The sequence below is a fragment of the Talpa occidentalis genome, unplaced genomic scaffold (genome assembly GCF_014898055.3).
Source record: "Talpa occidentalis isolate TD23 unplaced genomic scaffold, MPIMG_talOcc4v2.1 talOcc4.5, whole genome shotgun sequence".
NCBI classification, from domain to species: Eukaryota; Metazoa; Chordata; class Mammalia; order Eulipotyphla; family Talpidae; genus Talpa; species Talpa occidentalis.
The window spans coordinates 36,288,393-36,312,189 of record NW_023604861.1 but is presented as its reverse complement, the minus strand read 5'-3'; the positions used below and the strand labels follow the sequence as shown (position 1 = coordinate 36,312,189).

The window sequence follows — 23,797 nt, the reverse complement described above, 5'->3', positions numbered from 1 at the left end:
CGCTGGGTAGCTTGGTCTTTGCATCAGCTGGAATCCATTCGGAGCATCAGCCTGCACACCTGCAAGGCACACATACGCATGCGCAGTGGGTCCGTTCCCTGGGCTTATGGGAAATGGTAGAAACGCTTGTTGCTAAGGAAGCCGCCTAGGGCAGAGGTAGTAGCCAAGTGGAGCTTCGGCTTGGGCTGGGCTCCAGGAGCTGAGAAAGTCTCCTAGAGTTGCAGGAGAAGGCTCGTGGAGCTGCTGGAGCTGGCAGATATCTGGAAGAGCCATAGCCCTGAGTTTGCAGAAGTCTCTCCGGTAGTTGGAGCATGAAGTTGCTTGGGACTGTGGCAACCTGCAGACCCTGGGGGAGCTGAAGGCCTGGGTTTGCTGAAACCTGTGCAAAACTTGGTGTGGTGGGAGAAGCCGGCGGTTACGGGACCACCTGGAGCCACTGGGGCCACTGGAACCAGCAAACAACGAGGTAAGCAGGGGACCTGGATTTGTGGGGAGCCCAGTGAGATTGTGCAGTGATAAAGACAATGACGGGGTCTCAAGTATCCAGGGAAAAACCTCCAGGAGCTGGAGGGAGAGGAGTGGTGTTGGGTGGGGGGCAGCTGTATTCGCAGCTGTTTACTGGGAACTTAAAGCTAAGGAAACTTTCTGGAGCTGCTGGAGCCAGCAGGCATATGGGGGGCCCTGGGACCTGGTTCCCAGGGACTGGCACCTGGGAAGGAAGCCACTTAGGGTCACAGGAATATCTGGTGCTGGCCCACTGGCTCTGGGGTCCGTGGTCAGGTCCTGGACTGACTTCGCTCTACTCCCACCACGAGTGCCCTTGGGCAGTGTGAGTTTTTCTTTACCACCTTCCTCACTCTGTCTTTTCGTATTTCTGTGCCTCACCCAGGTGCTGTCATTTGTTACATGGACTCCTTGGCTCTTGTGAAGGTATTGTCTTGCTCGGGTAGTTCAAATTGTTGTCTCTGGTTGAGTGCGAAGAGTTAGAAATTCCTAAGCTGCTATTTTGGTCTATTTATGTTTGAGGGTTTTTTTTTTCCCCATGAAATATTCAATAATAGCTAATATATTAGCATACTTTGTGTATTCTATTTATTTTCTAGTCAATTTTTGCTTTATGTTAGGTTACATCATATATTTTATTCCCAGCTTTTATTATTTTTGCTGATCTTTATTTATCAATCTGATTAAAAACCTTTCACAAACTTAAAAGGATGAATATGCAGACCAGAGAGGGTTTTAAATTAGTAAAACTACTTTAAGTGATATTATAGTGGTGGAAAAATGTCATTATGACATTTAATAAAGTCTGTAGACTATACAGTGAATCCTAATGTAAACTATGGATACTACATTGTATCAATGTAGGCTCACTGAATGTAACACATACACTACTCTGCAGGACATTACAAAAATGGAAAGTTATGTATATATGGAGACAGGGTGTACATGGGAACTCTCTCTACTTTCTGCTCAGGTATGCGGTGAACTTGAAACTTCTCTAACACTTAAAGCTGATGAAAAAAATATCAATAGTAGTCATGACTTATATTTTTAAGATTTCTATTTTATATGCATTGAGGGAGAATTTGTTCTGGGAATGTATGGTGTAAGTGTGTGTATGTATGTGTTTGGAGATCAGCTATTTTAATGATCTGGCACACACAAGTGGGTACTTATCTATAACTGTACTTTTTCTGTATTCACTCTTCTATGTATATTTTCTGTACTTATGTTGAGTCAAGGTATTCCCAGGGAAGAATTATTTTTCCAAAGGTTTAAGATTTCTTGATTTTTTTCTTATTTAGAGTGATTAAATCCTCCCAGTTATTTGTCCTCTTTTCCAGTCTCAGGTTGTATTGTTTACGTAGTCTTAATATTAGAAAATTCCATACATATGTGTCTGAATATTTTGGCATCAGTATTTATACACCTGCTCTATTTTTTCTGAATGATATTTCTTGTTATCCATTGACAAGGAAATAGAAAGCATCTTCATTCTAGAAAGAAAATATTTCAAAAACTAAGAGTAAAGAATTATTTCAGAAAGAACTTGTATATATAGTTACACCTGTTGTTCCTTTTTATATTCACTGCTTAATTTTTTGATATCTATTTAGGGAGTTCTTGTTCATTATTGCTTATATCCCATCTTTCACTTTTGAAATCAATTCTTTTGGTGTTTATCTTGTAGTAGTTCTCTCTGTGAAGGTCTGTGGGTTATAAACATTCTGAAAGTCTTTGTGTCAATTTATACCATACTAACTCTGAAATAACAATCAGGCAGATTCCTCAATATTTTAATTATGAACTTCATCATAGGTTTTTGAGGTTAGTGTTATTGCAACCAAAACAATATGAGACTGTAGTGTTCACATTTGAGATATTTAGTGGGCATAGCTCCATACAATCCTATCTGTATTTTCCATTTTAGAGTTCTCATAGCTTTGTATTCAAGAAACATTTTCTTTGTTTTTAATTTTCAAATATGGAATGATTTACAAAATCTGTGACATATTGTCTTGGTGCTTTTTAATGACTAGATTCAGTATGTGCTGTTAAGATTAAAAATATGAAATGGCAGTTTCTTTAATGTATCTCATATTGGTCAGTGATCGTCAATATACAGCCCTCCTTTTCACTGAAGTTTAAAATTCATATATATTTTTGTAATTATATGTACTTTTCATTGAAAATAACATTTCCTGCATATTATTTGATGTCTTCTATCTTCTACTTCATTCTATGCCACTGGTTTGTAGGTCTGATGCAAAGCAGTCATCTTGGAATCTTTCTTTTTTTTTTTTTTTTTTTATTTTTCATCTGCAAAAATTAATTTTATTTCTTTCCTATTTGCATACCTTTTATATCCTTTCTTTTTTTTTTTTTATAAATTTTATTGTTATATTCCCCATACAATTGCCGCCCCCCATTCTGACCCCAATCCCTCCCCTCCACCCCCGCCCCCCTAAAAGTGTCTCTGGTTCATAGTTTTTTGTTGATTTTGATTTTCACTTTCTTATAGTTTTTCATTTTCCTGGTCCCTTATTTAAGTTTTCTAGATTCCTGCTATGAGTGAGACCATCCGGTATTTTTCTTTTTCTTTTTGGCTTATTTCGCTGAGCATGATCCCTTCCAGCGCCATCCATGTTGCAGCAAATTGCATGTGTTTATCTTTTTTGAATGCTGAGTAATATTCCATGGTATATATGTACCACATCTTCTTGATCCAGTCATCTATTTTTGGGCATGTGGGTTGTTTCCAAAGCTTAGCTATTGTAAACAGTGCTGCTATAAACATAGGGGTGCAGGTGTTCTTTGGAATTGATGTTTCTGTGTCCTTTGGGTAAATACCTAGGAGTGGAATTGCTGGGTCATATGGAAGCTCTATGTTTAGTAGGTCCAGAAATCTCCACACAGCTTTCCACAGTGGTTGGACCAGTTTGCACTCCCACCAACAGTGCAGAAGAGTTCCTTTTCTCCACACCCTCGCCAACATTTGTTGTTGCTAGTTTTTTTAATATGTGCCATTCTCACTGGTGTAAGATGGTATCTCATGGTAGTTTTGATTTGCATTTCCCTGATGACAAGTGATGTTGAACATTTTTTCATATGCCTGTTGGCCATTTGCATTTCCTCTTCAGAGAAGTTTCTTTTAAGCTCTTCTGCCCATTTTTTGACTGGATTATTTTCTTTGTTGTTGTTGAGTCTCATCAGCTCTTTGCAGATTTTTGTGATCAGTCCTTTATCATTAGTGTTGGGTGCAAAAATGTTCTCCCAGTTGGTGGGGTTTCTCTTTGTTTTTGTTATTGTCTCTTTTGCTGTGCAAAAGCTCTTTAATTTGATATAGTCCCAGCTGTTTATCTTTGCCTTCACTATCACTGCTTTGGGTGATGTGTCTGTAAAGATGTCTTTGATGTGCAAATCACGTAGTGTTTCGCCTATATTTCCTTCTATATATTTTATGGTTTCAGGTCTTATGTCTAGTTCTTTAATCCATTTTGAGTTGATTTTTGTGTATGGTGTGAGGTGGTGGTCAAGCTTCATTCTTTTGCATGTAGCGACCCAGTTTTCCCAGCACCATTTATTGAACAAACTTTCTTTGCTCCAATGCATAGTCTTTGCTCCTTTGTCAAAGATTAGTTGACCATAAATCTGTGGGTTTATTTCTGGATTTTCTATTCGGTTCCATTGGTCTGTATGTCTGTTCTTGTTCCAATACCATGCAGTTTTGATGATTATGGCTTTGTAGTATAGTTTGAAGTCTGGGAGTCTGATGCCTCCATTCCCTTCTTTTTTTTCAGGAGAGCTTTGGCTATTCGGGGTTTTTTGTGATTCCATATGAATTTCATCAATAATTTTTCTATTTCTTTGAAGAATGACATTGAAATTTTGATTGGAATAGCATTGAATCTGTATATTGCTTTTGGAAGGATGGCCATTTTAATAATGTTTATTCTTCCAATCCATGAGCAGGGGATGTCTCTCCATTTCTTTGTGTCTTCTTCTATTTCTTTTAACAGTGTTTTATAGTTTTCTTTGTATAGGTCCTTTACCTCTTTTGTTAGATTTATTCCCAAATATTTGATTTTTTTTGTTTCAATAACAAAAGGGATGGTCTTTTCGATTTCTTCTTCTTCAGATTTATTGTTTGTGTATAGGAAGGCTACTGACTTTTGCGTGTTGATTTTGTATCCTGCCACTTTACTGAACTGATTGATGAGTTGAATTAGCTTTTCTGTGGAGTTTTTGGGGTTCTCTATGTATAATATCATATCGTCTGCAAATAGTGATAGTTTGACTTCTTCTTTTCCTATTTGGATTCCTTGGATGTCTTTCTCTTGTCTTATTGCCCTGGCTAGGACTTCCAGTATTATATTGAAAAGCAATGGTGAGAGTGGACATCCTTGTCTTGTTCCAGATCTTAATGGAATTGCTTTCAGCTTTTCACCATTGAGAATGATACTGGCTGTTGGCTTGTCATAGATGGCCTTTATGATGTTGAGGTATGTTCCTTGTATCCCAAGAACTTCAAGGGCTTTTATCATGAATGGGTGTTGCACTTTGTCGAAAGCTTTCTCAGCATCTATTGATATTCATATGGTTTTTATATTTCTTTTTGTTGATGTGTTGGATAACGTTGATTGATTTTCGGATGTTAAACCATCCTTGTGCCCTGGAATGAATCCAACTTGGTCGTGGTGAATTATCTTATGGATACATTGTTGGATTCTGATAGCTAAAATTTTATTGAGGATTTTTGCATCAGTGTTCATTAGGGAGATTGGCCTGTAGTTTTCCTTTTTTGTGTTGTCCTTGTTCGGTTTTGGTATTAGTGTAATGTTGGCTTCATAGAACGTGTTTGGTATTGTCCCTTCCTTCTCAATTTTTTGGAAGAGTTTGTGAAGGATAGGCACTAATTCGTCTCTGAATGTTTGGTAGAATTCATTTGTAAATCCATCAGGTCCTGGGCTTTTGTTTTTGGGGAGGTTTTTGATTACCATTTCAATTTCGCTAATTGTAATGGGTCTGTTTAGGTGTTCTATTTCTTCTTTATCTAGCTTTGGGTGATTGTAGAGTTGTAGGAATTTGTCCATCTCCTCTAGATTGTTAAACTTGTTTCCATATAACTGATCATAGTAGTTACTGATTATTCTTTTGATTTCTGCTGTGTCCGTTGTGATTTCTCCTCTTTCATTGATGATCCTGTTTATTTGTGCTTTCTCCCTTTTTTCCTTTGTGAGCCTGGCTAGGGGTTTGTCTATTTTATTGATTTTTTCAAAGAACCAGCTCTTGGTTTCATTGATCTTTTGGATTGTTTTTTTAGTTTCAATTTCATTTATTTCTGCTTTGGTTTTTATTATTTCTTTTCTTCTACTGGTTTTGGGGTTTTCTTGTTGTTCTTTTTCTAGATCTTTGAGCTTCGAGATTAGGTTGTTTCTTTGCGTTCTTTCTTGTTTCTTGATGTGAGCTTCTATTGCTATATATTTTCCTCTTATTACTGCTTTTGCTGCATCCCATACATTTAGGATATTGGTGTCCTCCTTGTCGTTCAATTCAAAAAATTTTTTAATTTCTTCTTTGATCTCCTCATTAGTCCAATGGTCTTCCAGTAGTGTGGTTTTTAATCTCCATGAGGTAGGAAAGTTCCTTGCCTTCTTTTTATGGTTTATTTCTAGTTTTATGCCTTCATGGTCAGAAAAGATGGTTGATATGATTTCAATCTTGGTGTATCTGTTGATGTTTGTCTTGTGCCCCAGTATGTGATCGATCCTGGAGAATGATCCGTGTGCGCTTGAGAAAAATGTGTACTCCGTTTTTTTGGGGTTTAGTGTTCTATAGATGTCTGTTAAGCCCAATTGCTCTAGGTCTTTATTTAGAGCTTTGGTTTCTTTACTTATTTTTTGTCTTGTTGATCTATCCATTGTTGATAGTGGTGTGTTAAAGTCTCCCACTACGTATGTGTTTTCTCTGATGTCTGTTTTCAGAGAGGACAACAGTTGTCTGATATATTTTGGTGCTCCTTCGTTTGGTGAGTATATGTTAATGAGTGTTATTTCTTCTTGAAGTATTGTCCCCTTGATCATAATGTAGTGACCATTGGGGTCTCTTTTTATCTTTTTGAGTTTGAAATCTGTTTTATCTGATATAAGTATAGCTGTTCCTGCTTTCTTTTTTGGTCCATTTGCTTGTAGGATTGTTTTCCATCCTTTAACTTTGAGCCTATTTTTATCTTTTGTAGCTAAATGTGTTTCCTGGAGACAGCAAAAGGTTGGGTTTTGTTTCTTAATCCAGGCTGCAACTCTGTGTCTTTTTATTGAAGAGTTTAGTCCATTTACATTTAGAGTTAATATTGATATGTTAACATCTGTATTTGCCATTGTGTTTGTCTTTCCTTTGATTTTATTTATTTATTCTTTTAATAACTTTTTTTTTTTTGGCCTTCTTTCATTGTTATTCGTCGCTCTGAGGTTCTGGCTTTAGAACTCCTTGTAGTATTTTTTGGAGTGGGGGTTTAGTTGCAATGAAATTCCGGAGTTTCTGTTTGTCTGGGAAGGTCCATATTCTTTCTTCAAAGAGGAAGGAGAGCTTTGCGGGATAGAGTATTCTTGGTTGGCATCTGTTTTCTGGAGTCTGTTGACTATGTCCCTCCACTCTCTCCTTGCCCGTAGTGTTTCTTCGGAGAAGTCTGATGTCAGCCTGATTGGTTTTCCTTTGAATGTTATCTGTTTCTTCCCTCTTGCCAGCTTCATTATTTTTTCCTTGTCCTGGATTCTTGGGAGCTTTACTATTATGTGTCTTGCTGTATTTTTCCTTTCGTCGTGGAAGTTTGGTGTTCTTCTTGCTTCTTGTATATCAATTTTCAGCTCCTTCTTCACATTTGGGAAGTTCTCTTCAATTATCTCTTTGAATATTTTCTCTGTTCCTACATCTCTCTCCTCTCCTTCTGGTATTCCTATAACTCTTATATTTCCTTTCCTCATGGAGTCCGATAGTTCCCGAAGTCTTTCTTCGTTCTTTTTCCTTCGTACTTCTCTTTCCTTCTCTGTTTTGGTTCTTTTTATTTCTGTGTCTTCAAGATTACTTATTCGTTCTTCCATTTCATCTATTCTGCTTTCATTGCTTTTCCCAGAATTCTTTAGTTCTTCCATTAATTCTTTGATCTCCTGCATTTCTTTTACTTCCCTCTTTAGGGACTCAATTTCTTTCTTCTGACCATTGTTTTCCCTCTCTAGGGACTCAATTGCATTCTTCTGATCGTTGATTATTTTTCCCTTATCATTGTTTTCCTTTATGACTTCTGTCAGTTTTTTAATCACGGCAATTTTAAATTCTCTTTCTGGAAGGCTCAGAAATTCTTCCAAGTTATTGTCGTTGCAATCTGGGGGCTGGCTTTCTTGTGGTGTGCTTTTTCTCTGGAGAGTTGCTAGGTTGCGTGTGGTTCTTCTCCTCCCTACTGTCTGTTTTCTAATTTGCCGTATGCGTTGGGACACTGTGTTGTTGGGACTTGCCGGCATCTTGGGTGGGCTTCTCTGTTCCCCTCTGGTTCTTCCAGGAGTCATCTGTCAGTTTCAAGCAGCCTTTACTGGAGAAAGGTCCCTGTTCTAAAATGCCGATGTGGGGACACACTCCCCTGTGCGCCTGGTCTGCCCCGGCGGTGGGTTCCTGCTCCCCTCTGGGCTTGGACTGCAGGCCAGAGGGGGTCTGGCGTGGGCGAACTTCCCCCGCTCACCTCTGGCTCCTGAGGAAGCCTTCTGCAGGTAGTCTTTACTGAAGAAATGTCCCTGTTCTAAAATGGTGATGTGGGACACACTCCCTGCGCTTCTGGTCTCAGGCACACTATTCTGCGCGCCTGGTCTGCCCCGGCTGTGGGTGCTCGCTCTCCCTGTGGGCTCAGACTACTTGTTCAGAAGGGGCCCGGTGTGGGCTAACTCCCCAGCTGGCCACTAGCTCCTTCAGTAGCCTGTGCTGGGGTCAAGTCGCTAGGTGGCACCAGAGATCTCTCCTAGAGCCCTTGGGGAGCTGATTTTCCACCCCGTGGGACAGGGAGCAGAGCGGGGATGGTAGGGTACACCTCAACGGCTTTGGGGTGCTGTGTCTGCCTTGTGCCCCACCGTCGTGGGGAACCCACGCCCCTAATTTCGTGCCCCGGGTCTCAGTTCCAAAGCCCTCAGTTCCAGGACACGGGCTGTAGCCCAGATCAGTGGCGCGGGAATGGCGCCTTTTGAATCCCGCTCCCCTGCCTGGGCGCCTTGTTCCTGCTCACTCAGGGAGGGCCTCCGCCCGGGTCTCAGTTCCAAAGCCCTCAGTTCCAGGACGCGGGCTATAGCCCAGATCAGTGGCGCGGGAATGGCGCCTTTTGAATCCCGCTCCCCTGCCTGGGCACCTTGTTCCTGCTCACTCAGGGAGGGCCTCCGCCGTCTCCCCGCAAGCCTAGGTCGCAGGCGCAGGGCCCTGGGCAGCTGCAATCCGAGCGCCGCTTTCGCGCAAGCTTACCGGGCGGCTGGGGCTGTGTGCTGGTGCTGGGCTCCTCCTGGTGGGCGGGGCTCTCTTTACTGGCGCCTGGAGCTCACCTCCGCGGCGGATCCTGCAGGGTTCGCCTCAGCTCCCGTTCACGGGGTGTGGTGGCTGAAATAGTTCCTTTCCACTCACAGTCCCACTTGCTGCATCCGTTTTTCTTGTTGGGCGTTTTGGTTTGTTGTTTCCCTCCTCTCTGCCGGTCGGAGAGTGCCGCCTCTGTGGGCGGGGGAGGGGAGCAGGGTTCTGCGCTTCCCTCCCTTCTCGACCTCTTTTATGGCAACTTTCTTCTTCGGGCAGTTTGCTGGAGTCGTCCGTTTATCTTCCCTGTCTCAGTTCTCACTGGGACCTGCCGCTTTTCCTCCCTATTAACTTTTTTTAATGGGAGATCTTACTCGCAGCGTCTCCTCGCCGCCATGTTGCTCCGCCCCTTCTTCCATCTTGGAATCTTTCTAATTGCACACACAATGTAGCTCTACTTGTTCCTACTTTGACTTAATTTATCTTTTTTTATGGAGTTTATAATTGATACTTTCATAGTAAGGGTTCTTTAGGAGACTATCTTTATGTATTAATACATATCTAAAAGTATCTTTTTGGCCCCAGATGCATTTCTTGTTTATATTGTGGCACTTAAATATATTCTGTGATTATATGCTTAATTTATCACTAGTATAAATAAGGGTGAGTTCAACTTGCACAGCTGTTACCACTCCAAGGCATTCATGCCTCATTTTTTTTTAAATTTTATTTAACAAAATATAACTTCCTATGTAAAGAGTGAATATGACTATGTTCTTCCTTTTGTAATGTAGTAGTTTCATTATGCTATCATCACTTTAAAAAAATCTACTTAGGTTTACAGATATGAGATAAACTACCAGTTATTAGATTTTAAATTATAGGATTTCAAACTTCAGTCTGTTTGGGTCAAAAGCTCATCTGCCTTTTACTACTTTGTAGCCATATACTATGTAATATAAGGGATTTTCACCTTAAAAGTACTTAACTATTTAAAACTTAAAACATATAAAATGAGTCTAAAATAAATGTATTCCAAATGAAAAAAATGTAATTCCAAGAGAGATTCCTTTTCCAATATTTACGATTTTATTTGAATATTTATAGTGATGTCCAGTTCACCTATCATAAATTACTATGTAACTTGAATGTAGAATAACCAATTGCAATGTGTTTCTTTTTGAATGAAATTTAGTTAGAATTATGAATAAAACTAAAAGATTAAATGCAATTCCTCTTCTTCAATAGCTAAAATGCAGTGGCAATTTCCATGAGTAGTGTAAAATGACCATAGACACTGAAAAATATTTACTAACCTTAAGTAATACTATTTAGTAGTATTTTGCCATTACGTAAAAATAGTGATATACTTCTCTTTATAAACATTGTCATTCTATTTGTTGGCAAAACCAAACACAACCAAAAACACTATGTAACTGGATGAATTTGTTGTAGCAGGAACTGCTCTTTTCCAGAATTGGAAATGCCTTCTTCCCTCTATATTTTTATGTTTAGGTCATTATCCCTTGTTCCTTATAATAGGTATATCCTTTTGCTGTCCAAAATCCAAGGCACTTAGATTCTGGATTTCCATGAATGAATACTCAAGGGAAATATCTATACATAGGATAACAAAGCCAAAATACTCATAAACGAGATAAAATAGTAGGCACAGTAATTTACTGAATGCTCATAGAGTTTGGCTTGAGGTGTCTTAGATACAATATATGGGGGATAATACTGGAGAATATTTTTTATGCTTCCAAGTATGGTTCCTTTCTAACCCTTCCCTGAAGGCTAAGTTTGAAATAGGCTGAAAATTAGAAATGTTCCTTCTCATAGTCTCCTGACTTTCTGGTGAAAAAATTGCAAATATTCTAAGAAACTAAAGTAATTTGGAAGCACTAAAAGTCCAAGACATAGCTTTAGAGAAATGTGAATAAACAATACAATACAATGTGAATTCTCTTCATGACCACAGCTTGAATAATAGCTGCTTTAAGTTTTACCAAAATATAAAAAGTATTTTCCTTCTATTCATTTACTTGGCAGGATGCTAAAAGACTCATCAAAATGTTTTTAAATAAATAAATACATTCATGCATACATACATAAATGCATGCATGCATATATATACATAAATAAATATGTCTTTCTTTAGACTAATCTTAGATCTTGTCCCTTGGAATATTGAAACTGTTTATAGGACTCCAGTAGTTTTCCAGATGCAATAACTTCAAAGAAACACTCACCACCAGACAGCCAGCAGGTGATCTGATTTTTTAAATATTGTATAGCAATTGAAAAATACTTTATTAGAATGATGCCACTGGGAAAGAAAGGAGCAACAACAATACTTTATATATGAAGAAATGATAACTAATCAAATTTATTGGAAGAGAGATAAATATGTAAGATTTCAAATCTTAATTCTTGCTAAAAAATTTTGTTCTGATAGGAGAATTAGAATGTTTTCTTGTGTAAATGATGTCAGGTGTTAGATTAAATTTGAGGATCTTTACAAATCATATAGCAGAGAGTAATCAGAGTTAGAAATCAACAATTGAGAGTACATGTTACTCACGGCTTCTAGAGAAATAGAATGTGATTATGACTGAGAGGTTCTATAATCTACTATCTACAAGCTGAAGAGAAGGAGAAAAAAAAAATGTAGTGGTATAATTCCTGTCTGAGACTGAAGGTCTGAAAATTATGCCAGTGATCTATATCCCAGCTCAAGGGCAGAAGACTGTTGTTGAGCTAAAACAGAAAGACAGGAGGAAAAGGAGTGAATACCTCTTCTCTCTGCCCTTTTTTGGATTCAGACCCTCGAAGGATGATGATACCCACACACCTTGGGAAGGACAGTTTACTGAGTTTACCAATTAAAATGCTACTCTAATTTTAAATAATCCCCCCTCCACCCTAATCCCCTCCAGCCCCCAGTGCACACAAGCATATGCCTACACACATATGCACATACACTCTCTCTCTCCAAAAAACATGGAGTAAATTAGGGCACCCTATGGCATGGTCATTTTGACATAGATACCATCATAAAGTTTATCCAGTTGAAAAACAAAACTCAATGATGTCACCACTTTTGAAGAACAGAGATATGAAGAAATTGTTTACCTGAAGTTAAGAAAATTTTAGCTTTATGGGATTTGAAAACAAAGAAAACAAGACAGAAAGGGAAGAGAGGGTAAACAAATCAAAATTCAAATCCTTTGAATTTTTTGAAAGATTTCTATAGACACCTGTGATATAACTTTCTTTAAATGTATGCACAATGAGTGTGCAGACAAAATTATGACAATTACCAGTGCTACTTTAATTCAGATAATTTCTTGGAAATGCTCAGATTTCAAATTATATCTTTATATACTCACTAGCAGGAGTCAAGAATATTATGGTGCAAATCTGTGTTTACCTTTATTTTGGTTCATGCAATTTACCATAGTATACCAATTATAAGCACCCCTAAAGAATGCGATGGATATTAAGCCATTGAAGTAGCAAAAGAATATATTTGTCTATGTAGTCTCCTTGCTGCAAATAAACTTCTGGCATCCTTGTTTTATGCTCACTTATTCCACTCAGCAGTTCTAGGTCACCCTCGGTCTTGATCTTGTCTGATTACTAAGCAGATACAGTGTTCAGCACTTGCTGTCAGATGTTGCCGCTATTTTCTCAGTGGGTGCATCCTGTGACCCTGACAAAGATGCATCATACCACTGATCCCTTTGATTGCTGTGCTGATTTCTATGATTGTTGCCATCTGCTGTACATATAAACAACATCAACAACAACAAAAAGAAAACTAGAAGGAAAAAACACAACTAATGAATTCACTCCAAACGGAAGTAGCTCAAATTATATATCTTATTTATTGCAACACAGACTGGAGATGAACTCAACGTTCTAAACATCTTAAGAGTTTATAAAAGTTGAGGTACATTTTAATATGTTAAATTTTAACATATGACAACATGCAACATTATTGTAATTAGGCTTCATAGCATGAGAAACAGATGGTTATCTTTAACTTTATACAAGTCACAAAAGCAACACACACAAAAGATTGAAATTCTAAAGAATAACATCTCCAGGTAAAATTGTAATACAGTACTATCTGAGTTCCGTGCCATATTGAATTAGGCAAAATGACTTTACAATTCATACATTTTCATATAAATTGTCTCATCTAAAACTCAGAATAAAACATTGAGAGAGCATTATTATTCTACATATAAAAAAAGAATCTATGATGTTGATAATCATATTCCAGATAACCTTCATGTCACTAGTATAAAATGTCAACGCTAGTATATTATTCTGTTTTCTACTGGCAACCCAATGAATTTTCCATTATAACGCAATGATCTATGCATTTTATTTATTTTTATCCAGTGGGATTTAGGTTTTTTCCAGTTCTTAGTAAGTTTGAAAGCAAAAATATGCGTCAGAAATTTTCTAATTAAACTACAAATATTATGTGATGATATGAAGCTAGAATGAAAAAAAATCAGGATTTGTTTTCAAGGTGAAGGGGATAGCAAGGTATTTATTTCAAAGCTCAGGAAGTATATATAAAGGCCTTACAAGACTATTACAATGAACACATATATAATTCATCTAGATTTAGAACAACATTAAAATTTGTCACATTTGCTTTCTGTCTCTGTCTCTACACACATATACACAGTTTTTCAGAACCTTTGAGAAATTATTTGTAGACAATGTGGCATTTCATCCCAAAACATTTAATTTTTTCTAAAAAGAAAAACATTCTCTCACATAAACCCCATATAATACAATCAGAAAATGAAATGTTAATTTAAAATTGATAGGGACTAAAATTTAATGTAGTGTTAATGTACAGATTTCCTCAATTGTCCTATTAGTGATTTCTTACAAAGCTGGAGATAATTTCTGTGTGACTGTAGTTGTTTTTGCTGCTTTTTCCACTCTATTTCTGTTGTAGAGAAAGGAAAATGTTAGCCTTCTCAGATTTCCAGTTTTGCCTAGAATTAGGGTAGTAGGTACTAATCTCCTCACTGATTTTTCCCCTGATCTTTCTAAACCTACCATTTTCATGTAGCAGTCATTAATAGATCTCATTTTATTTCTACTTACTATTTTTTTTTTTTTGAGAGGGGAATAGGTGGTAAGAGATTTAGTCTTTAGGAGTTCTTTCTTCTGTTGTCTGTTTTCCTGGAGGTCAATTTTCTAAAATTAATGATAGTTATATTTGATACATATTAAGCTGTTGTTTGTATTTGTGTTTCTGCATTTTAAGTAGTTGCTTGCTTACATTGTTTTAATTTTAAAGCCACAATATACTGTGAATTGGCTTCTTTTTTTCCCAAGTTTTTTAGTAACTTTAAAAAATGAGGGTTATGTCACCTATTATAATAGGAAGTATAACTAAGGTACATGCATATTTAAGGAGACGGGAAATATGTGTAAGATTTGTAATAAGAAATGAAACAAGGAAAATGTAGTGCTTTAAAAAATCTTACTGCTTAAGATATCTATTAGTTGTTCTTATGAAAGAAATGATTTACTATATTTTCTTCACTCAGAATTTTTGATTGTAAAAGTATTATTTGCACTCACCTTTTATAACACTTAGATGTTCAATACAGAAAGAGAGTACTTATTTAAAAAAAAATAGAAAATTGCTTTCTGCACCTACATCAGATGGTGTAATATTTCACAAATCCTGATAAGGTCAGGTCAGTAGAAATTCTAGTTAAATCCAAAAGTTGCTTGATGACACAATTCTATATCCAAAGTCTAGACAACTTACAAAATTTTAGGAGAGAAAAAAGGGATGAACTGCTGTTATAAGGTACTCAAAACCTATTATTCCTTATTTCATATCATAGTACATTGGCTATCTCTTCTGTCACCTACCTCCGGGCAAAATTGCACCTAATCTATCAGAGAGATGAGTCTCTTCAATTCTTAAAATCCTTCTGGGAAGTAGATATCGCAAGTTCCCTTAATGTCAAAAAAAAAAAAAAAAAAAAAACTTTTAATCAGGAAGTTCCTCTCTGTACCTAATCCTTCTTACTATATGTTTAGTTCATTTTCTTTTTTATAATTCAAATGGGAATATCTACTATTTATGAAAAGAATATTTGGATAATGTTTCTATCCACTCGGGCTTTCTAAGGTAAAATTAATCTGTAGTAAACTTAAGAAAAGACATGAATGGCATGGGAGTAGTTTAGAAAATTGTTGTAATCACAGAAAACAGCAAAGGACACAGTTAGGGGAAAATTAACCAGAAAAGACTTAGAAAATTGGCTTCTTTGTTACAGATAGAGCAGGAAGGGAAGTGAGAATGTGAGAAGGGATAAAAAGGTGAGGACTAATAGGAGTCTTGAGTCAGATTATATGACTCAGATTAAATATAAAATATGAGGTGGGAAAAGGGAAGATTTTTGAGATGATTTAAAAGTTATTCTAGAAAATAAAATTTAACAAAGGTGTGTGTGTATTTGTGTGTGCATTTTTGTGTCAGTTATGAAGACATGTATATACTGTTTTTGCTATTGTAAAAATAGTATATGCTTTTATGTTTTTTTATTATTGCCCAAATGTTTAAAGGTATTGCTATGTAAATACCTGATTACAGGTTGTTTAATAGGTCTGACATTGCTTCTAATTTCTGTTACTGGATTAGGAATTTTCTGAATGTTCGTATGAATCAATTCAATATTAACTATTTTTTTTTCCCTCAGACACTTTTTCAAATATTTGGTTTTTCTGAAATCATTATGATTTAGTTTATGTTAACTGTAATGTCATAGACACCATCGTTACTATTAAGTTATACTTCTGCTTTTCACCATTTCTTAAAAGCCACTTTATCAATGTGGTGAATTTTTTTTCTTGCTGACATAAAAAATATCAAGTAATCTCTTATAGCTCTTTCAGACACCAAGCTGTCTCAAATACTAATTTAATTATGCATTGTCAAATTATAAATAGCCTCTAATTACAAACCTCTCCTTCAGTCTCCTTCCATATAATGAGTAATCAATAATTCTAATGATAATATTCAGGGATGAAATAGATGAAAGGAGACACTCAAGTAATATAATGGATCAGTGTAAATGAAATAATAAATCATAATAGGAAAAAAGGTGCTTTTAAAAACCACATCCCAATAGAAATTTCTTTTGGCCTTACAAAATATCAGCAATATTATGCAGATTATTCTGAACCTATTTAAGATTACTTTTATGATGATAAATTAGGAAACTCTCCTTTTTTATTATCATTATTTTTATTTATTTTATTTTTTAATTTAAATTTTATTTTTATATTCCCCATACAATTACAACCCCCTTATTTTGACCCCAAGCCCTCCTTTCCCCACCCCCACCCCCCATAGAGTGTCTCTGGTTCATAGTTGTTTGTTGATTTTGATATTTTCTTTCTTATAGTTTTTTTTTTTTTTTCCTGGTCCCTTATTTTAGTTTTCTAGATTCCTGCTATGAGTGAGACCAGCCGGTATTTTCCTTTTTCTTTCTGGCTTATTTTGCTGAGCACGATCCCTTCCAGCTCCATCCATGTTGCTGCAAACTGCATGTGTTTATCTTTTTTGAATGCTGAGTAATATTCCATGGTGTATATGTACCACATCTTCTTGATCCAGTCATCTATTTTTGGGCATTTGGGTTGTTTCCAAAGCTTAGCTATTGTAAATAGTGCTGCTATAAATATAGGGGTGCAGGTGCTCTTTGGAATTGATGTTTCTGTGTCCTTTGGTTAAATACCTAGGAGTGGAATTGCTGGATCATATGGAAGCTCTATGTTTAGTAGGTCAAGAAATCTCCACACAGCTCTCTATAGTGATTGGACCAGTTTGCACTCCCTCCAATAGTGCAGGAGAGTTCCTTTTTCTCCACAACCTCACCAACATTTGTTGCTAGTTTTTTTAATATGTGCCATTCTCACTGGTGTAAGATGGTATCTCATTGTAGTTTTGATTTGCATTTCCCTGATTACAAGTGATGTTGAACATTTTTTCATATGTCTGTTGGCCATTTGCATTTCCTCTTCAGAGAATTTCTTTTTAGCTCTTCTGCCCCTTTTTTGACTGGATTATTTTCTTTGTTTTTGTTGAGTTTCATTAGCTCTTTGTAGATTTTTGTGATCAGTCCGTTATCGTTAGTGGTGTGTGCAAAAATGTTCTCCCAGTCGGTGGGGTTTCTCTTTGTTTTTGTTATTGTCTCTTTTGCTGTGCAGAAACTCTTTAATTTGATGTAGTCCTAGCTGTTTATCTTTGCCTTCACTATCACTGCTTTGGGTGATATGTCTGTAAAGATGTCTTTGAGGTGCATATCATGTAGTGTTTCACCTATATTTCCTTCTATGTATTTTATGGGGAAACTCCTTTTTAATGAAAGTTAGATATGTTAAATATTAAATATTTGTATTTTATAATGTTGATATATTTTCATGTAATCTTAAAGATATGCATCATATGCATTATTTATATTTATTACATAATTTCAAATTCAGAAATATTTTCTAGAAAGCAGAATTTTGATTTTAATCATCCATTCAATTATTAATAGTTTTATTTAAAGTTAGCATATTGAATACCCAGTATGCTACTAACCTCTGGGAATATAAAAATTGAAGGAAGTTTCTTACAACATTTTTCCATAGTGACCTGATCATTTCTGGAAATGTGGGCAAATAGGAAATCTACAATTCAGAAACCCTTGAACATTGAAACTATATTGAATCATTTGAGGTTTTAAATGCCTTTAATTATAACAAAATAAATATGTGGTAAATACAATTCCTTCCTTTAAATACTATTAAAATAGAAATTTAAAGGTTTGATCAATAAGAGAAAACTTTTTAGTATGAAAATATATATATATGTATATTAAAAAGAAAATTCAGGATACTCTCATCAATAATAAATTAATTTGTTTTAAGCATATCCTTAAATATGTTTATCCCTATAATTGTGTCATTACTAGGGATCCCATGGGAAGAATGGAGAAAATATTGTGTTTTTTTCCCTGCATGGGAGTGCATATGGAAAATTGTTCATCAAATAATTATTAAATTTACAAGATTACATAATAAGTGAATAAAATGGTGAAAACAAACTATGCTTGTCTTAAATATCCTCAAAATTTGAGCAATAAAAATCTATAATGTGCAATAAGAAATATCTGGATATATCTGTATATTGTTTAATCTGTCTTATAATTACCTAAGAATATGAAATGATATCACTTTGACTTATAGAAGATGAATATAGCTAATTGACTTTAAAAAAGGACAATAATTTTGAAGAAGAGATAAAACCAAAAAGAAAGAACAGATAAAAAGGAGAGAGAAATGGAGAGGATACAAAAAAGAAATAAGGAAACAAAAAAAAACACATTATAAAACTGAAGATTTTAAAATATTTTGATTTTGAAGCAAAAATTTGCTTCCAGTTTTAAATTGTAAATGCCACAAACACTATCGCAAATGTCCTTGTTTTATAAGGATAGTTATAGATACTATTGGACCTTCCTAAATATTGTGATGAAAAATTGAACCAAAACCCAAAAATGAAAATTTCTGTATCTTTTTGCCAACTGGATGACTTATCCAAATGCTTCAGTTGACATGTTTAAGGAGCTAATGATTACACCACAAAATTTTCTGTCAAATTATTGTGAAATTGTTAACAAGTGTTTAAATTTCCTACTCTGTGCAAGTCAATGCCAAAAAGAGCACAGTTAATTTAAATAATGACTTGTTCATTTATGCAATAAATTATCTTTGGCCATTCTAATATTGCGCATTGTAGAAACAGTAAACCAAACTATTATTTTATTCTGAAAGTCTGTTTTAAATATTTTATTTACAATAAAACTCTAATCTAAAGAATGCCTAAACTCTTTAATTGTTAGTGAATTTTGTAATGAAAATCCAGTTGTGAAACTAGGTAGCCCTCCAGCTAAACTATGTGATTTTCAGTAGCTCAGCTTATAGTGGCATGTGTAAAATGAAAGTATAACCCCAAATTAATTGCATTATATTAGCTTGGTTGGAAAGATAATATAAATTTGAGAAAATCCACAAATTTTCTATCAAACAAATAGATACACTTTCGGCAGCCAAGAGTCTATATACCTTTTGGCTAAACAATTTCTTAATCAAAATGTTGAGTATATAATGTATTCCTTTTTAAACATTATCCTGGAGAATGCTGGACACTTCAAAGATCCTAAATCAAAATAGATTACCATCAGTAAAATTGTAACATAATGAAAAAGCCATTATTTTAAGTTGATTTTTTAACCCAATTTTTTCCTAGCTTTACATGTACTATATGTGATTAATTTATTCTTATAAAAAATCCAGGCAAAAAATTCATAATTTTACTGAGGAAATGTGTGAGCCTAATTAAGGATTATAGAATCATGGGGAACTAAATTTAAATCCTAGATACAATAGTTAACTCTTTGCCTTGTCTTAGAAATGTCTTAACTTTCTAAAATTTAAAATATCTTTGTGCAATATGTAGTTCTACAAGTAATGTACTTAAAAATATAGTAACTATCTGCCTCAGTACATTCACATATCACTTTTTGGCCCAAAACAAACATAGACATAGGTAAAAATAGGATTCAGGGTTTATTTTCACACTTGGCTTTATCTTCTTGCTCAATGTATGTCTATTACTAAAGCCTAGAAATACTAAGATTTTGTATGTAAACAAAATGCATTGCTGAAATACTTCACTATAACTGGTATTCAGTTGATGGACATCTTAGTGATTTGATGATTGAAATCTTAATAATAGAAACAATGAGATAGATATTAAATTATCTAAGATAACATTTTTTAAAAGATTTAATTATTTATTTATACAAGCGCTGGGTACAGTCAGAAGCGCGGGAGGGTGAGAGAATTCACCAGAGCCAGAGCGGGGAGCAGAGCAGGCAGAAGGACCGAAGTACACTGCTGAGGGGAGCAGCGGGCGGCAGGAGAGGTCTGTGCGCCATGTGGGACCCTCCTCAGGTGGTCGGGGAGCAGCCGGGGATCGAACCGGCGCTACAGAGGCTGCGGGCAGCTTCTCAACCCAGCGCTCGACCGCTGCGCCACCGGGGAGGCCCTAAGATAACATTTGTTTCTGAATTGAAAACTCAAGTCAAAGTACTAATTCCTAATCAATAATCCTTACTGTCATTCAGGAACATAGCATGACTAAAATTTCACCATTGGTAGAAACCTGTGCCTTCCATGACTAATATTTATTTTAGTAAAAATACCCTCAAAAAAATGAAGTAATGTATTGAGAAATGCCTGAAGAGTTTCTTTACAGGTCAAGCACACATCATCTTCCTTATATGCTAGTGTCAAGAATTCAGTTACATGGGTATATAAAGGTGCAGATAGTGTTAGTTTTACTTTCTCCCATCAATATAGATACATTTTATATCCTTTCCCTGTGTAATTACTCTTGCTAGGACTACTACTTCTTTGATCCTACCCTAGGGTGAAAAGGGAAATGTTTTTGATCATATATACATAGAATTTTCTATAGCCCTCACTGGTGTGAAGACCTGGCTTGTGTGTTGGACTTTATCTTGGTGGCAGGAGTGCTATGGTAACTATTTAATTTTTTTTTTCCACTCTAATCTTAATAAGGTGTTTTTTTTTTTTATTTTTTAAAGGCTTTACTGCTTTTAAAACACTGAGTTATGGAGGTCATTTTCTGTGACAGGATCTCTACACATCCATTATCAGTAGACACTGAAAAGATTACAACTGTCATATATCGAAGTGTACATTGACAGAAAACTCCTACTTTGGTGTCTAATTTTGTTTTGAGAAAGTATTTAATATTATACTGTCCATCATGTTAGTATAGAAGATCTAAATATAGTAGATAATTTGAAAGCACTCAGTGTCAATGTTATGTCACCTACCAATTACTGCATATTGAAGGAAATATGAATGACATATATTCTTCTGAAAGATATTCAATACAGAAGTACTTTTTGATCATAACTTTATCCTGCATGCATGTTTTTATATAGTTAATAAGATAGCAGAAAAAATTATGATTTATGAAATATATTATAAAAGTTATATCCCAAAAGACTCACCAAGTAACAACCACATATGACTGGTTAACATTTTTTCATAATATAAATTAATAAATATTGCTTAGTGTGACTTTTTTGTAAGTTTATTTAATTTCAATTAGCATTATGATTATTGAAAAGTTATCTATTAGAAGAATAACTGAAAATTTGCATTCATCTTTTGTCTAGTAAATAATTGAAATATAATGTAATATTTTAAATGATTCATTTATTTATTTATGTATACATGAACTGGGGTACAGGGCAGAGGTGTGGGGGTAAGAGGATTCACCGGAGACAGAGTGGGGAACAAAACAGGCGGATTGACTGAAATATACTGCTGAGGGGAGCAGCGGGCAAGTCAGAAGAGGTCTGCTGGGCTATGTGGGTATCTCCTTGGCTGGGGATCGAACTCATGCTGCAGTGGCTGCGGATAGCTTCATAGGTTGCGTCTTAACCCCTTGCGCCACCAGGGAGGCCCTGAAATATAATGTAATTTTAACACACATACTTATTTTACCTTTTTTGGTCAACAAATGTATTCTGTAGTGAATAGAATAAGAAATTCATGTAATTCTAGTGTCAAATAAGCACCTTTGCAAGCGTTTCAAAATTAACTTTGTTTAGGATGTGCTGAGCATATATTTTATTATGCTTGGAGATTTCAGGGGTTTTAAATGTATTTTTGTCTTTCAATATTTTTTCAACATTGTTATCTATTTTTTTTTAAAGATTTATTTATTTATTTATACATGCACTGGGAACAGTCAGAAGCGAGGGGGGTTGAGAGAATTCACCAGAGCCAGAGCGGAGAGCAGAGCAGGCAGGAGGACAGAAGTACACTGCCTAGGGGAGCTGGGGAGCAGCCGGGGATCGTACCAGCGCTACAGAGGCTGCGGGCAGCTTCGCAACCCAGCGCTCAACTGCTGCGCCACTGGGGAGGCCCTCATCTATCTTTAATGAAGTAAAATTTTCCTCATCCTCTCTGCCTCTTATACTTTTTAACTTTAAATTATATGCATCTTGAATCACTTAGCACACTTCAGTTATGTGCATCTTAGATCCAGTAATTTGCTGGGCATTGAATTTTTCTTACCTTTTTTTGTTTATTGTATGTTGGTTTGGACAGAATTTATGGACTGGTCTTCCCATTCACTTTTTATCAGTAGCTTTCTCAGGCTTATTCAGTCTTTTATATCCAAAGAAATAATTTATAAAATTCAGTATCATGTTTTTTTATTTAATTCTGACATTTGGCTTATTTAAAAAAAAATTCTTCTTTCTGTTAAAGCCCCCAAGCTGTTCTTGTATATTATCCACTTTTGCACACAAGTCCTTCAACACACTAATCACAGCTAAAAGTTTCTCTGCAATAAGTAACCTCTGAGTCATTTCTGATTTTGATTCTTTTATCTCTTAATAATGATCTGAGAATTTTTTGTACTTTTTCACATATTTATTTTTTAATGAATACTGGAATGTTGAGTTTTAGTTAACAAGGAAAGCAAGACTCTCTATAGCAAGAATTTGTCTGGTAAACTCAAGAGCATCAAGAACTCCAGTTGTGTGAGTAGGAGAAAGACAAGCTAAATATGTCACAGGTATCATGGAAGCCAGGTCATTTGGAGTTCTGGTGATCATTTTCAGGATCTTGATGTTTACTATTGATATAATTTTGTCATTTGCCTGATTTATCCTTTTTCTTTCTGTTTTTTTTTTTTTCATTTTTATTGAGGTATATTGGTAGTCAAAAAAACTGCACATATTTAATGTTTACAATTTGATATGTTTAGACAAATGCATACTCCTTTTATACCACCACTACAATCAAGGTAATACATATATCCAACACCTCCAAAAGATTTTTTTGTAGCTCTTGGTTTGTATGTGTGGTAAGAATATATAACATGAAATTTATCCTCTCAACAAATGTTTTTTTTTTTTTTTTTTTTTTTGTGGGACCATCGCCGGCAACTCAACTGCTGTGCCACCAGGGGAGGCCCTCAACAAATTTTTAAGTGCAAAAACCAGATTCTTAACTATTGATGCCATTATATAGATATTGTAAATATCAAGAACTTATTTAGTATAGCTATAATTAGATTTTGTAATTGTTCCATAAAAATTTTATGTTTTTTATAATATTTGTAAATATAATCTGTAATGAGTTTTCCTTTTTCTTTCATGACATTTGTGGCACTTTTGTTTTAATAAGTCTTACCTAGGTTTCTAAATGTAATTATCTTTTCAAAGACCCACTTCATATTTACTGAAACTCACTAAATATTTTCTATTTCATTCATTTCAGCTCTAAATATAAGCCCTGTTCATATAGCTTATTCTCATTTTTTGAGTTTAGTACATATGTGTAGACTTTTGGTCAACTAATGTATGTGGGAATTTCCCAGTGCCCTTTATGTCTATCTATTTTTGTCATGTCTCTGTGTTATATGCCTCTGTTGCTTGTTCTGACTAGGCTGCATCTTCAGGTTCTTTGAACCTCTAGTCTTCCTATCATTTCTTATTGAAATCAACATTGTTACTGAAAATACTCCCAAATTATAGAGTTTCTGAGTTATGCTTCAGATCAAGTGAGTCCCCTCAGGCAGCAAAACCTTCATTTGCAC

General features: G+C 35.5%; 1 long non-coding RNA gene across 1 annotated transcript in view; it reads left to right on the top strand.

The window, feature by feature from the left end:
• The first annotated feature begins 845 nt into the window (after positions 1 to 845).
• The window catches only part of LOC129146856 (uncharacterized), a 152,648-nt gene continuing 129,696 nt past the window's right edge, over positions 846 to 23,797 (top strand). The window contains exon 1 of the long non-coding RNA XR_008554140.1: positions 846 to 930. This is a non-coding gene — a long non-coding RNA (uncharacterized LOC129146856). The remainder of the gene's footprint in view (positions 931 to 23,797) is intronic.